Source organism: Danio rerio, chromosome 23 (genome assembly GCF_052040795.2).
Source record: "Danio rerio strain M-AB ecotype USA chromosome 23, GRCz13ab, whole genome shotgun sequence".
Classification (NCBI taxonomy): Eukaryota; Metazoa; Chordata; class Actinopteri; order Cypriniformes; family Danionidae; genus Danio; species Danio rerio.
The window spans coordinates 29,353,828-29,367,500 of NC_141043.1; the positions used below are offsets into that span (position 1 = coordinate 29,353,828).

Sequence of the window (13,673 nt, forward strand, 5' to 3'; positions counted from 1 at the left end):
CATAAATGAGCCAAGAGAAGCCTGAGGCCGTCTCGAGTGTGTCTGCGCACTACACGCATCTGCACAAGAGGCTCTGTGATCCTGACCACTGGCTGAGACTGTGACAAAGAGCTTTTGAAGACAAGGTGATTGTGCATGTATGCATGGGTTATTCCCAATAGAAATGAATGTTCATGTCTCTCGCATGATATTCTTTAAATATTAAATTCAAGTTACATCATTAATGCAGAAGAAATCCTGTCTATAACTAAATAAGCATAAAACTAAATTGAAAGCAGTGAGTTGAAAACATTGGACCATAGCAAAGTGGAGATGTTTTCACCATATCTGCAATAGTATAGAAAATTCACCTAATGTTTATTTAGGATATACTTCATTCTGTATGAAAGATTGGTGACCAAGCAGTTTTACAGAATTTAACAAGAAAAAGTCAGTGTCACTTTCGGGTTAGATTTACAACTATAATTTGACTATCAAGCAGGTTTACGATGTGTCAAAACATGATAGAAACAACCTGCAAGCTGCTAATTTTAGAAATCTTAACAACATGCTAATTCATGCTAAAACATTTCTAGTTCAAGCCGAGGACATGGTAAAAAACAGCTAAATTTATGTTCAAATGTATTGGTATTTAAAATATGCTAACCATGCTAGAAACATCATAACAACATGTTAATGCACACTGACAACTTGACAGCCATAGTATAAACATAAAAACATGTTAATTCATGCTACCACAATTCTATTTCATGCCAAAGACAAAATTAAATATAGCTAAGTTTATGCTAACAGGTTCCTACTGCTAAAAACATGTTATAGTAATATCTTCGTACTAAAAATATGATAACCATGCTAAAAGCATTCTAACAATATGTCATGTTAACAACATGATAGTTATGATGGTAGAAACTTAATAACAACATGCTAATGCTACCACGATTCTAGTTCATGCTAACAACATGGCTAAATATATGCTCACAACTATTACATGCCAGCAATATCTTCATGTTCAAAATATTCTAATCATGCAAGTAACAAGCTAAAAACATGCTATGTTAACAACATGGCAGCCATGGATGAAACATAACAGCATGCTAATTCATGCTAGCAACATGTTAAAATATTAGCCAAGTGGTAAAATATACTAGTTCAAAAACATGTTATAGTAATATCTTCATACTCAAAATATGATAACCATGCTAAAAAAACATTCTATCAACATGCCAAGTCATGTTAACAACATGATAGTTATGGTAGAAACATAACGACATGCTAATTCATGCTACCACAATTCTAGTTCAAGCTAACGACATGATAAAAGTTTGCTAAATTTATGCTTACAAGTACAACATGCTAGCAATATCTTCATGCTTAAAATATGCTAATCATGCTAGTAACTAACAACATGCTAATTCATGTTAACAACACGACAGCCATGGTAGAAACATAACAGCATGCTAACTCATGCTAGCAACATGTTAAAATATTAGCCATGTGCAGGGCCGGAGCAAGCTGAACTGCCGCTCTAGGCAAAGGACGGTCACGTCGCCCTAAAACCTAAAGTGAAACCGGTGGGGTCTATTCTGCCACCCTAGACGTGGCTATAACAGGCGCGGGTGGCGAGGGTAGTTTAGGGGACGCCACCCTCTGTATTCTGCCGCGCTAGACGCGGATATAACTGAGGCGAGGGTAGTTTCGGGGACGCCGCTCTCTATATTCTGCCACCCTAGACGCGGATATAATTGTGGGCGCGGGTGGTGAGGATAGTTTCGGGGATGCCGCTCTCTCTATTCTGTCACCCTAGTTGCGGATGAGGGTGGCGAGGGTAGTTTTGGGGACGCCGCCCTCTCTATTCTGCCACTCTAGGCGGCCGCCTAGGTCGCCTCTATGGAAGCGCCGGCCCTGGCCATGTGGTAAAACATACTAGTTCAAAAACATGGTAAAAGATAGCTAAATCTGCTCACAAGTATTGTTATAAAAATGCTAGCAATAGCTTCTTGTTGAAATAATGATAACCAGGCTAGAACATGCTAACAACATGTCATGCTAACAACATGACAGCCATGATAAAAAACATAATCACACTATGCTGATTCATGCTAGCAGCGTGTTAAAATATTAGCCATGTATTATGTTGTCTTGTGTAATGTTTAGGCCAGCAAAGTGTTAAACATGCTAGCAAAATGCTAATTGACCTTTAAATAAAACCTTTAAATGTCAAGCTTTACAAAAATTCATTTTCTTTTAAGCTAACATGAGTGTTTGTCATGAAACCTTATTCATTCAGTTGTTGTAATTTTTACAGAAGCAAGCCTCCACAGGAAATATATGAATGATTAAAATACTTTTAAAATAAAGTTTATGGTGACATGAAAGCTCTCAATCTTTTACTGATCAATGGCTGACTCTTTATACGCAGTCATCGTGTTGAATTTCCTACTTCTTTTTGCTGTTAAATGCTGATAAACCTATCTGGTAAAACTGTAAAATGTTAATCCATTCATGTTTAAGAATAAAATGACTGTGATTTCATAAAAAAAAACAGATATTCATGAAAAAAACAGGCATATTCATTATAAAACTCATAGCAACACCCATAAGTACACGTAAGTATGCATAAGTGTACTGGAGGACATGTATCTAAAGCTCACAGTCTTGTCTCTGTGGCTCAATGCCATGTCGCTCTCTCAGTGAAGAGGAAGAGAAATGTTTTCCACTGTCAGGCTGACTGAATCCCGCAGTCGCAGATCTCCCTGTTCAGCTTTCCGAGAGGCCACTCGCGCTCATTAAAGCCATCTATCAGCTCTCTGGCACAGTAACTGCCCTTAAGAGAAAGCAAGCAGTTGCCCACCGTGAAGTGATGAGGGCGACTGAGCGATGGAGTCTATGACCAGTTCACATCGGTCTTACACTCCTGGGAAGAGCATGAGTTCAGAGGCCCCTGATCTGAGGGGGAAGAAGGCAAGTTACTCGCCCGTCGTCAGGCGGCTGGAAACGGCCATTTGGTTGGTGATTTACTCTGTTTTCTCTGAAGCTAAACAAAGTCAAGTCCAGGAGGGAATGACAGAGGAAGAGCTGATTGTATTTAAGCCTTGTATACTTATACGAACCAAGATTTTCTTTAAATGATAGATGTATTTGATCCGTTTTCTATGTTTGGATTAAAGATTTGCCAGTCAAACTTGCTTTGTCTTTGAAATTACTTATCTTTATGGGCGATGACTCAAATTATTTATTTATTTGTTTATTTATTTTTTCTCAAATTAAGTCCATAAGTTGTAACTTAAAAAATGAAATAAATCAGAATAAATTGTTAAATAAAGTAGCTAGCTTTAGTTAGAAAATATATTTAATTGCTTTAATTGTTGCTGTTATTTTTTCCATCCAACATTTTCTAATATAGAACATATTCTTATATATGAATATATGATATATATTTTGTAAATATAAAATGAAAAGCGCTTTTAAAAATCAATTAATAAAACAAAAATACATAAATAATACTAAATAAAGTTATAACACTATAACACTAACTTTTTTAAATAAATGTGTCAATGCCAGTATACCCTAAAAAATTACTGTGTTTGTTAAATGGTCCAACATGCCAACTTTTGGCTCAGATTTTGGAAGAACATGAGCAAGATGCAGCCTGTAATGTACAGACGTTGACAGGAGAGATGAGGATCCACATGCAGTTTATTAATAAGAGTAGTCAGGCAGGCAATGGTCGATAGGTACAAACAGGTGCATGCAGATAATACAAAGTGTGAGGTCATAAAACAGGCAAAAATTCAAAACAGGCAAGGAATCAACAGGAACAATAAACAATGCAATGATCATAACCACGACATGATAAATAGGAAAATATACTTTATAATGCTTCACAAGGAAAAAAAAGACTCAGCAATGTGTGTGCGTGTCTTTGAGATAATCCAGATATAGAGTCCATGTGGAGTTACCAGCAGTGTGTGGATGTGTCAGTGTCCGGATTACTGTCAGCTGTTGGAGCAAGTTGGATTGATTCATAGATCATATAGTAGCAGAATTGTAGTCAGAGTGATAATGCATGTTTTCCAGCGATCAGAAAAGCCTATAGATCGCTGGTGATAGTGACACAGCCAAAGGTGACAAAAACAGACAGGATCACAAGTCTTTATTTGTTATGATCCATTTACAAGCAACCATGACTTTCAACCCTTAGGAAAGAATAAAGACCTCTAAGCTTCCCACAAGATCCTCCAACTCAAGTCTGAGAACTGCAGCACACTGCTCATATCAAGAGTTCCAGCTGTTCCCAGAGAGAGATCTGAAATACTCCATGCCTAAACAGCATCTGTGCCTGTGCCAGCCTTTTCATTAATGATGAGTCACGTCAGCAAGCCGCTAAAAACTTTTCTGTATGCGAGGCTGTAAGCTTTACTTCTGATTGTTCATCCTGTTAAAGCTTTTGGCTAACATCTCCCTAAAAACCAGCTGTGCAACATCAATCATCAAATATCAATGCCAGAGAAACATGCCTGACTGGTTTGGCTTAGAAAAAGACACAAAAAGTCAACATGAAATTTTTAAATTCATGATTAAATAATCAGTCATTTTGTGCAAACATGTCTAATGCCTAAAAGTACTAAATAAACTAAAACTATTCAAAATAAGTTTCAGTAACTGAAATGAACTTATTTTAAGAAAACATTTGCACATTTAATTGCAGTTTTACAGTTTTCATTTCAAGAACAAGGACTGCAAGAACAAAGAACGTGTGAAAGAACCCAGATGTGTTCTTAATAAAGAGGATGAATCGATGCAGACTTGAGCGTAAAACTCAAGAAACTCAAGATGTCCCAGAAGTCATTGCGGCTGAATAAAGTAGAAGCATAGCATTCTATACCTGATTATTATTAAAGTTCAGAGATATAACTTATTTATCTCAAGAGTATCCCTAAATGAGACGGAGAAAGTAAACATTAACATGAATATCTTAATAAAATTAACATGAATAAAGGCATAAACACATTAAGGGTGTTTATATGCTGAAATTCAAATTCAAATCTGTTTTATTTGTTTTGTGCAAAGTAAATTTGTAAGGTTTTTGTGCATGCTTTATATATTGAATATTGAATATATTGAGGAGAGAATAAAATAAATTGTTGTATGATTGCTGTAATGTTTAAACAATTTTACAATAAAAATGCTCGAAGGTCACATCAGGAATAACGCAGCATCTCAATTATCACAGGATGAGTTCCGTGTTCTCACAGTATTCCAAGTTTTCCAAGGTAACCTGGCAAGAATGCTTCCACAAAAACGCAAGTCAAAAACATTTTCAGTGTTCCTGGAACTGAAAAACAGCCACTCTTTCATCTCTCTGACACTTTAACCGACACAGATTTGCACATTTGCACCAGACAAATATAACACCAGTATAAGACAAATAATATTCCACTATGCATTTATAAAGATGGGTTCACACAGGAGAGTGGGGTTGACAAACCACCAGTAGAAAACACACTCTTTCATCTCTCTGACACTTTAACCGGCACTTGCACCAGTTTTGCTCATTTGCATCAGATAAAAAGAAATATTCTACTATTCATTTATACATGTTAATGTGGTTGACAAACCACCTGTAGAAACACTCTTCTACCTTAAAAAAAAAAAAAAAAAAACACTCTCCCTTACTCTAGAACAGGGATGTCCAAACTTTCTTATGAAAGGCCGAAAACCAAACTTGATTGACAAAGGTTAACAAAGGTTAGAGTCGGCCAACTTTGGCCCATGGGCCCTATTTTAGGCATCTCTGCTCTAGAACCTACTTCTTTGAGCACTAACAATTCCTTTATAATTAGCACTAGGGCTGGGCGACTTGGCCTAAAATCTAAATTTTGATTTATTTTGATCTAATTTTATTTATTTTTTTGCCCTCACAGTTTACTGACAAGCTTTGTGCAGTGAATATGCTCACATACAGTATTACAAGTGAGAGATTTCTGAATGATTTAATTCATGAAATAACTAAAGGAAAACACACACACTACCTACTATCTATGATTATTCATTGAACATCAATGTTGAACAATTGAAATGAAAACGTACGTTGCCTAAATTAATTTTATTTTAAATACAGAAGTTCAGGGTGGCGTTATCCACGGCGAGGGGTATGCAACTGCATAAAGGCTGTGCCGGACCATATGAGTGAGTTTGACGCAAAAGTATAAACAGAGAGGGGTCACGTGACTCCGCACACTGTGGAGAAAAAAAAAAAAAAAAAGACCTGGAATTTCGATTACTTTTCGATTAACTGACCAGCTTTAATTAGCGCTTTCTGAGTGTACTACTGCCTCTTCTTGTTTAATTGCTGAATGTCTCCTCAATTGTAAGCTCTTTTGGAAAAAGACATTAATGACTAAGCCTAAAATATAAAAACATTCTTTCATTTGAAGTACAACCATAAATAACATTCAATTACTTAAACTTCTATTTACTATAACTAAAAATATTTTTAAAAGATTTAATTCAATATATTAGTAAGTTCTAAAAATGTACAAAACCAACAATTATTGCAGTAAATGTAAAATCTTTTCACTCTTAAAAAAAACTAAATGACAAATGCGGGGAAATGGGTTGAAAACAAAATGGATTTTGATTGCACTAGTAATGTTGACCTAGAAATACAGTACAGTACAGTACAGTGCAGTATGTGTGTTTTTTATTGCACAAAAGCTGCATCTAGCTGAGTGCATTGTTGAGGCAGTAAATAAAAAGCCAACAAAAAAAAAAGCTCTTACTGCAGAGGACGCTTAATTAAGGCCAGACCCACTAGCTTTAGCTGGACGGTCACGCACAACTGATCAAGGCCCAGCAAAGCCTCCTATTGATAGGAGAGGGATGATTAGGGCTGTATGTTAAAGAAAGAGTCGACTCAAATAGGACAGCTGGGAAAAAGAGGGTGTAATAAATCAAGCACGACACAAAGGGAAAGTTCAAACCAACATCAATTAAATAATAGGCTTGGAATTGACGACCATAATAAAGGTGATGTTTCTCCACCAAAAATTCATGACATTTTTCACAAACCGACTGAAGGTCAAGTCATTTCATCTTTTCAGACGCTGAAAAAAAGAAAGAAATCTCCTTAGATGTTCAGCATTTTGTACTAAAATCCCATTCTCATTTCTAAGGTTGAAAGCTGGATATATTTCATAACAATCTGTGAAATGTCACATAAGTGGTGTTTTGGATTGGCTTTTCCTTGTTTATTATTCAGTCTGATCGCGAAGCAAATGACTCGTATGTGTCAGTTCTATTTAGTGAATCAGATCTATACCGCACACTCAGCGCAGTTGGATTCCAGAATGAATGACTCTTATTAGTCACTTCTTTAGTTAACCAAAGGCAAACTGTGCACTTAATACAGTCTGACATGCAGAACAAATGACTCTTAGGGAGTTGGATCTCAGTGAATTGAAACTATACAGGGCAATTAGTGAACTTAAAAATGATTCTTGAGTTTATAAGAGAATAAATGACTCTTATGCACTGTAAAAGCCTTTAGTTACTTTATTATAAAAAGTGAGTGAACATGTTGCTTTAAATGCAACATGTTGACTTTACTTAGAAAGTAAGTAAAGCTGTTGTGACTTGGAACTGTCAACTAGCCCTGTTATATTAAGAAATTTTTGTTGTGTGATGTATAGTCAGAAATTGTTGCGTAAAAGCAATATTATTGCCATTTTGAAATCATTATATGTCACTGATTATACAATAGTATAATAATAAAAATACCCTTAAGCACTCTCAAAGGACAAAAACCTTCTCGTCCTTAAGGTTATTTAGATTCAGTAATCTGATGTTAAAATAGTAAATGTCTTAATACTGTATATATCTTATTAAATTTTTATTAAGCAAATCTTGAATTATAAACATTGACACTGGTGAGCTAGAATGTAAATGTCCTTGTAAAACGGTTTTACTGTTATTTGTGAATTTGTAAATATTAAAACACCAAAAATTATTGAGGTCATTTTCAAATATTGCACAGTCAGTCAATATATTTATTATTGTGACAGGCCTACTGTCATTTTCATTTTATTAATATGCACAGTTCATGTACTCATTCATTTTAAAGTCAACTAATCACTTTCAGTGTGGGCCAGTTCTTTCTAGAAAACCAAAAATGAATAGAGTAGAGTGAGTATTAAGCTGTAAAGTGCTGATGTGTTTAAATGTAATTTGTGGATGTGTGTAAACGTAACATTCTGTAGTGCATTTAGTTATTGCCCAGCAGGCACAGAACGTCATAAGATGTTAATGTTTTGTAGGCTAGATTTTGGTTGTGATGTCAGGTGACTAAAATTCAATGTCTAGCCAGTGTCTAAGGATTTAGGTTGTGTTAGAAAGCAACCAAAATACAACGCTGAGCCAACATCTTAACATCCTATTAGATGTTGATATTTGGTTGATTTTAGGTTGGATGTTGGACATTGTCATCGGCTTGACGTTGGGGTTCAGATGTCAACCCTATTTTCATTTCCAAACAAAATGGAACATCCCCACGATGTTAGGGTACAAATTCAATCTGACATCATGTTGAGGTCTTGTGCCAGCTGGGTGGTATATTTAATGACAAAAATTTTGTTTCAGTATTATTTTATACAAAATAAATGAATGAAATGTGACCACAATTTGTTAATTAAATATGTTAATTAAATATGTTTTAATGGTAAATTTGATTAGTCACTATTAAAGAGACAGTTAAAAAATAATTAATCGCTTTTAGGTTTGCTAAAAAATAAGCATTTCTGTGTGGAGTTGCACGTTCTCCCCTCGGTTTGCGTGGGTTTCCTCTGGGTGAGGAGGAGTCCAAAGACATGTGCTATAGGTGAATTGGGTAAACAAAACGGTCTTAGTGTATGAGTGTGTGTGCATGAATGCGAGAGATGTTTTCCAGTACTAGATTGCGGCTGGAAGGGCATTTGCTGTGTAAAACATATGACGGAATAGTTGGCAGTTCATTCCACTGTCCCCTATTTATCAAAGGTCGCCACAGTGGAATGAACTGCCAACTATTCTGTCATATGTTTCCCAGTACTGGATTGCGGAATGAAAAAGATTATAAAACATGTTTCTTTATTTCCAAATCCTTAAAAGAATCATCAATGGAACCAATCAAATCACAATTAATTGCAGAGATTTGTTACTTCATGCAGCTTCTTTGATACGTCTGCATGCCGCCTGACACAAACACACATACACACCTTATGATTAGTACCACTAGAGCCGCAGAGACACCTTCAATCACACATGCCACAATCTAACCGAGGCCAAAATTACAGTGGCCTTTTCATCCTCAAATTACATGCTAATATCTGAGTCTAATATGAGAGGCCGCAGTATGAATGTGAGTGTTTCCACGCACCTATCATCTCATTAAAAAGCTCTCGTCTATCAAGCCACAACACCTTTCTGCTACGAGAGCAAAGTGACACTTGAGAAGTCTAGTATATGATGTGCCAGCCGGGGTAAAAGTTAGAGAAAGAGCAGCACTCACTCCAACACAAAGACGCTTCTGTCCCTCCGCATTGTCAACTTCACCTGAAAAAAAAGCCAATCTAGCTGTCAAGAGCTAGAAACAACGGTTTGTGTGAGGTTTACGTGCCTGACATCCAACACAGAGACTGAACAATAGCAAGTTTTGAAATTAATCTGCGGGGGTTCAAATGAAGTTGAAAACAAGTCAAAGGAACTACAAAGGAATTTGCTTCCAATGCTGATAAAAGTGAAACTTAAAACACATTTGTATTGGTCCTTATTTTATACTACAATTAAGACTTGAAATGACTGATTTGGTATAATAAAAAAGGGAAAAAATAAAATAAAAAAACTAAGGGGTGTCAAAATGAATTTTTTCTAGTGTATAGAGCAGTGGAATTGATATTGAAGAGGACGATTCTGTTATGGTTTAGTTACACAAACCTGTTATGATGTACAGATGATTTCTGTCATCATTTGCTGTGGTAGCTAAGGCAGTACAATATTGGAAAAAATGGACATTGCCATTAGGGCTGTACAATATCTTGTTTCAGCATCGATATTACAAACTCTTGAGCATCCTGTTATTGCTTATTATCAGATTTTTACGGAGATCTGGAAGGGATGTGATGGTCGGGGGAAAAAAATGGGTGGAAGAAAAAAAAACAGTGATAGGACAATATATGTTTTTTTTTTTTTTTTTTTTTGCGTTCCCTCGCAAAGATGTTTTGCATTATCTCACAAAACAGTTTTTCCACAAACACTTCCTGTTCACTTTTTACAGGTCAACCCTCCCATGTTTGACGGGATTTTGCAGTATTTTACCATTCTATCCCACTATCATCCTATCATTAAGTATTTTCCAATATTTTCCCAGCCCCACCACCGTCGCAGCAGTAACCCACTCACGAAAAATACACATTTAGGCCCCGTTTACAATAATAAATCTTATTTTTAAAATGCCATTTTAGAACGAAAACGATCCACATCCACACTGGCGTTTTATTAAATTCAATTCAATTTTATTGATGAAGCACTTTAAAACAACACAGTTGACCAAAATGCTGACAATAGAGAGTAAAACACACCCTAGCACATACTTTAAAATAATAGCACAAAATTAAAAATAATATAAATATAAATAAATAAACATAAAATGTCAACAATTTGGCTTTTAGCACAGCGTGAGATGAACAAGAGGGTTTTAAAAAGAGATGTAATAACAGTAATGGAAGAAGCTTGTCTAATATACAACGGCAACTCATTCCACAATTTTGGTGCAGCCATAGCAAAAGCCCGACCCCCTCTGAGCTTTTGACTGGTTCAGGGCACACCCAGTAGAAGCTGGTTGGCTGACCGGAGCGAACAAGAAAGTGTGTAAGAACCGAGAAGCTCAGAGAGGTTTCGAGCGTTATCTATCATTTCTAAAAAGATCTCCCTCCACACTATACTGCTGAAAACACATATCATGTGACCACACACACAGTCATGCGCTGCAGCATATGCGCATGTCTGAGCTCCAGCTGTCAGCGGGTGCTCTGAGCACAAAACCCCAGAGAGCAGCGCTCGTCTGACAGTTTATCAAGGATGTACCGCTGGATCGTGTCTCACTAGTTGTTAAACATGATATTTAATTGATCTTGTCTCTATCTAATGGCTCATCAGCATGTCCACATGGAATCTAAGCACACAGAATTCTGCAGATTTTTAGCCCATCATTGATTCTGTTTATTTACTTGTGTAAATGTGTGTAAATGTAGATTTATTCAGTGTTTAAATTAATTACGGTAATATTATTGACTAATATGATTATATTTATATGATTTATTTGCAATACAGTTTGTAAAGTCGATATATTATGTGAGAGACTTGCTTTGTTTACCAAATAAAGAGGATCCAATTGAATTTGCACTGTAAACATTAAATTAAAGTTAAAAAGGTATTACTTTTTATTTCATATGTTAAGGTTTTAGTTAAGATACTCCCAAAAAAATCAGCAGACTTTTAATGCAATTCTGCGCAGAAATAGCAAAAAATGTCAGCAGATTCCATCTGGCCCTATTCATCTGTCTTTTTCAGGTAACGTGTCACAGCGTCAGTTCACTGCTTTAATCTTTCACTTTCATGCTTGTACTCAGATAATGTTAGTTGGTTCCTGTTGGTTGCACACCTTTTTTACCAACCAAGTTTGTTGACGCCATTATAACGACAGATTACTCTGCCTATTCATGTCAGAGTCCCATGAAAAAAGTGATTGACAGGTGGTAATTTGTGTGTACCTTAACTTTATTTGTTTATGATTTGGTTAAGAGTTAAACAAAAACCATGGGTCAGGTATTTGCAACAGTAGGCTACAAATTATTATCTCGTTATGAATTGATTAATTAATCATAAATAATTAATTTTTCGCCGATACGACGAGAATGCCATAGTCCATCGCGATGTTTCACATTAGACATCATACAATGCCAAATTGGTCGACATCGCCCAACACTAATTTGAACTGTGCAGGTTCTCATCTCCACTAGAAACTATTTTTGGATTATTAATCCAGTATCCTTCATCAAGTTAAATCAAAATTAAATCCTAAAACTTTGAAATCCCCAACTTTTTATTGTGCTTTAAGTCTTTGGGTGATATAACAACTGTAATGTAATGAAAGAACTGACAGCCTGAGCTTGTATGTTGTATTCCTCAAGGGCTCCATTCTCCACACTTGACCAACTGCAATATCTCTCCGAATCAGTCATAGAGAGAATGTTTTCTGAATGAGGTCTTCTTGAGTCTGAGGGTGTGGTGCTCCATACTGGAACATGAAATCAATAATTTACACACATGCGAATGTCTTGCTGAGAAAATACAGCTGCGATGGAAAACAAAGCAATCAACTTTTGTTTTTTTTACATATCTTAGTTACTGTGCACAGACTTGCTTTTCCTCTCCTGAATTAGAGAGGAATTCCTGCTTCCTAAAACCCTCAGGTGACTCAACCCCATCTGACTTACTTAAAGCACCTTGACTCCTTGTATTTATTAGAGCAGAGTGTCCCGGTGTGAAGAATGCGAGCTTTTAGTAGACAATGATGAATTTAATTAAGTGTGAGTGAACTGTGCTGAAATTCATAGCACACTACAACATAATCCTCTTTTCCCAGAAAATATTTCCAAACAGGATTAGCTGTGGGAGCTGAAGCTGGAATGAAATGGAGAAAGAGTGTGATCTTTTCTCCCCCTCAAGTGTCTCCATCTCTCTCCTCTGGATCCCGTAACCAAGGAGACTGTTTCTACCTCAAAGACCTTGGTATTTGGGGTAGAGGCTATACTGAACAATACATTAATGTGTTCGGAGTCAGATTTTACGTGGAACATCGGGTCTTCGGATTGCGTGTACTTTTGGTTAGACAAAACGTTTTTTTAAAGTAGCTTTAAAATGTATCACTATGGTTATATTTGGAGGCAACAAAGTCATAACCGTGGATCATTGGAAAAGCTCTTTCGGATTTTTCATTAACATTTGGGCCCCTTTTTGACAATCAAAAATCTGTACTTAAGAATTGGTTCCTGTAATTGTGAGTAATAAATCAAATGAAATTGTAATTCTAACATCTCTTGGGTGGTGTTCAAGAGCAAAAAGGTGGAATTACTCAAATTAATTAATTAATTCATTATTCCAAAAAGCTTTATGATAAAACATATATAAAACACGTGATTAATTGTATACATGATTCATTTCTAATAATTTACAGATTTATTGTCTGATATGCAAGCATATTTAAAATTAAAATAAATTCAGTAGTTATTTTTATTGACATATTTTTTTATTTTTTTATTTATTTATTTATTTTTTGGTTTCCATTTAAAAATCTTTACAACAAAACACAAACTCACCGTCCACTTTATTAGGTACACCTGTCCAACTGCTCTTTAACGCAAATTTTTTAATCAGCCAGTCACATGACAGCAACTCAATGCATATAGACATGTAGACATGGTCAAGACGATCTGCTGCAGTATAAAACAAGCTTCAGAATGGGGAAGAAGATTGATTTAAGTGACTTTGATCGTGGCATGGTAGTTGGTGCCAGACAGGCTGGCCTGAGTATTTCATAAACTGCTGATCTACTGGGATTTTCACGCACAACCATTTCT

The 13,673-nt window shown here is 35.9% G+C and overlaps 1 protein-coding gene across 4 annotated transcripts in view; it reads right to left on the reverse strand.

Moving 5' to 3' along the window:
- Positions 1-13,673, reverse strand: part of magi3a (membrane associated guanylate kinase, WW and PDZ domain containing 3a) — a 261,327-nt gene that overhangs the window by 134,669 nt on the left and 112,985 nt on the right.